Source organism: Branchiostoma floridae, chromosome 16 (assembly GCF_000003815.2).
Source record: "Branchiostoma floridae strain S238N-H82 chromosome 16, Bfl_VNyyK, whole genome shotgun sequence".
Classification (NCBI taxonomy): domain Eukaryota; kingdom Metazoa; phylum Chordata; class Leptocardii; order Amphioxiformes; family Branchiostomatidae; genus Branchiostoma; species Branchiostoma floridae.
In genome coordinates, this window is record NC_049994.1 from 279,223 (window position 1) to 282,265 (window position 3,043).

At 41.1% G+C, this 3,043-nt stretch overlaps 1 protein-coding gene across 1 annotated transcript in view; it reads right to left on the minus strand.

Annotated features, from left to right (window-relative positions):
• The window catches only part of LOC118403136 (sulfotransferase 1A2-like), a 24,410-nt gene that overhangs the window by 15,780 nt on the left and 5,587 nt on the right, over positions 1-3,043 (minus strand). The gene's annotated exons all lie outside the window — the stretch shown is intronic.

Sequence of the window (3,043 nt, forward strand, 5' to 3'; positions counted from 1 at the left end):
ATGATGGGGTCAAGATTACCAGTGTGTGAAAGAATTTGCAAATACTGTACATCGAAAGGTGTGGAAGACGAAACAAATTTTATTTCCAAGTGTTCTTTCAATCAGACCGAAAAAATCCCTTTGTTTAGAGAAGCTGTGAGACCTTGTAGCGCAGTGGTAGTTTCTTTGACCCGTTACCGAGAGGTTGTGGGTTCAAATCCGCCTGCTGTGTTACCGATCTTGTGCTCTTGGGAAAAGCACTTTACACAACTTTCCTCACTTCACTCTAGCTTCGGCTTGGGCCGTCCTTCGGATAGGACGTTAAATGGAGGACCCGTGTTCGGGGAGAGCAACACCCCAAGCACGTTAAAGAACCCGCCACATGTGCGAACATCCACCCGAGCGGATCAAACCATTCCGGCCAAAATAGGGGTAGGGAATCTCCCGAGCAGCCCTCGTAACCCCTGCTTCGCCTATTGGGTCAGTTAGTCCTCACTCATAGTGAGCAATTGGGCTGGTCTCAACCATGATGTTTCTGACCTAGGGCGAAGAGTTGCTGTTACAGTTCCAATCATGTAACCCGTAAGCTTGAGTGGCCTTCATGGCGACCTTGTTACGTGGTGACCATTGAGTAAAAAAAAAGCCACAAAGACTTATCCAAACTTCCCCACATTGACAGACGAACAGAAAGCCATTTTTCTCTTGAAATAGCAGAACTAACAAATTGTAGAAAAGGAGGTGCTTTTCGTCTCCCTCTGCTTCCAAAAAAGAAGTCAAACACAACCTGTTTAGAAATGGTCAACACTAGTATTAGAGTAGAATATTGTTTATAACTGTTCATTGTCACTTGTATATCTCCAATGTTTATACCATGCACTTGCAATTAGCCCTCGGGCACGAACTTGCAAATAAACTTCTTCTTATAATTCTGTAACTGCAGAGCACCATGCCACCACTATGTAGAACAACAAACAAACAAAGCAAGACAGAGTTGGGTACAAAGGTTAAAGTCAAGTCCCCATCCGTGATTTTTATACCAAAACTTTTCGGAAGAGTAGAGATTTACCTGACTTCGGGTACGTAACGATAAAGACGTCATCGTCTCGGACAGCAAAGTCTTGAATTGCGTCCATGTCTTCAGGACTAACGTCATCAGCAGCCATCGGAATCCCCTTGTATCTCCGATATTCAACACGGTCGTCTCCGCTGGCCGCCATATTGGGGGTGTGAACTTGGGTAAAGGTCGCATAACACAATATTTATAGCGACCTTCGTCCTCAATAGTAGTTCGGGTATAAAGTAGTGCATTTTAGTACTTGCAAAGGCTGTAGTTATTATTCTGTGCACCACATCGAGATATAAACTGTGCTGAATGGTAAAGGAATACATCAGTTTTGAGACTGTATAAGATTTTTCTTCGGCCGGCGTGAATTTGCGCCGTGATACTGTTACCGGGTGCTGCCTGTGCGTCGGCTGCAGTTCCATGACCTCCGCTGGGGCTCAAATAAAAACTTCTTTTGCAAGAGAACGAGCTGGCAAACTTTAGCTCATTTTCAAATATTTTGCAGATTGTACCCTGAAGTTCAACATATTGAATCCTTGTAAATTGAAGTGCGCCCTGCTAAAAAGTTTGACGCGTCGAACCCTATCTCACTTTGGGGTCCTTACCCATGTAACTCCCCATGGCCGAAAAACTGTGTTTTGCTACCTCAATTGACAACAAACACACAAAAGTGCTAGTGTTGAAGGAATGTGGGATTTAATTACCTCCATCTATATGTCTATATGTTTTCAGATATCTGTGGTCAGCATAACTTTAAAATATTGGATGGATTGTAATGATATTTGGTATATGGGTACGTGTTAGGGAAGACGAAGACCGATGTCGATTCGGGCCCTTCTATTGAAGTCTCCATAGCAGGCTCTCTATGGCCTTTTTTGGCACTCTTGCTGGTCATTTTTGGCACTCTTGCAGCCTTAAGTCTCTGCAAAAACTTGTAAGTACTTGTGAGGACTTTGGTTTAGAAAATGATTTATTATTCAATGTAAACAAGACATGCTGCATGTACTTCCCGAGTGCTAGTTTGCCACTTTTACATCGGCTCCCGTCGATCAAACTGTATGGAGAGTGTTTGAGATTTGTGACATCATTTGTATATCTTGGAATTGCTATTAATGACAGACTGAGTGATGATGACTGTATTCTCGCCCAGCTAAGGGGTCTGTATTGTCGTGCAAATACTATAATTCGAAAATTTTGTCTTTGTTCACCTACTGTTAAGAAAACACTGTTCACATCTCACTGCTCCCAACTTTTTGGTGCGCAGTTATGGAATTCTTTTCGTACGACTGTTCTGTCGAAATGTCGCATTGCCTACAACAATTGTTTCCGTATAATTATGGTAGATAGAACTTTATTGCACGACATTTGTACATGGTACAATGTATGGCAACAACTATTACACAAAGTACAAAATAGGTGTATAGAATAAGACTTAACATCCTTATTAACATAGCAAAAAGGGCTAAAACAAGATATAATGTTACAATCGAGTTTGGCTAATCATGGCTTTCATTATTCTTTCTAATAACAAAGCAGTCTTTGATATATTTGCCTAACTTTGCATTATGGGAGTTGTGGCATCTAAAGATATATACAAATCTGTCTTTAGCATCGAGGTTCTTGAAATCTGCTGTAATAGATTCTAGAAATGTGAATAGCTCATTACGTAAAATAGTGTATTTATTTGTTTCCCTAGATCTTGCAGCGCAAGTGAAATGTTCGTGTGCAATCATACCGATACCTTCGACGCCAGATGGCGTAAACAGTGCCACTCCTTTGTACATAGGCTTTTCAATTCAACTAATACCATTATACAGTCCGTACTTAGGTCCGACTCTTTTTACAAGAACTCATTTTTCACCAATCTCTGGCGCCGCCTCTACACATAGCCATAATATTGTCAGTTTGTCTTAAAATGTTGTACATATTCTTTGTTTTTCATGTTTGTCCCTACGTCTTATGGGCCAGTGAGAGCCTGAAATAAAGAAATAATAAATAAAT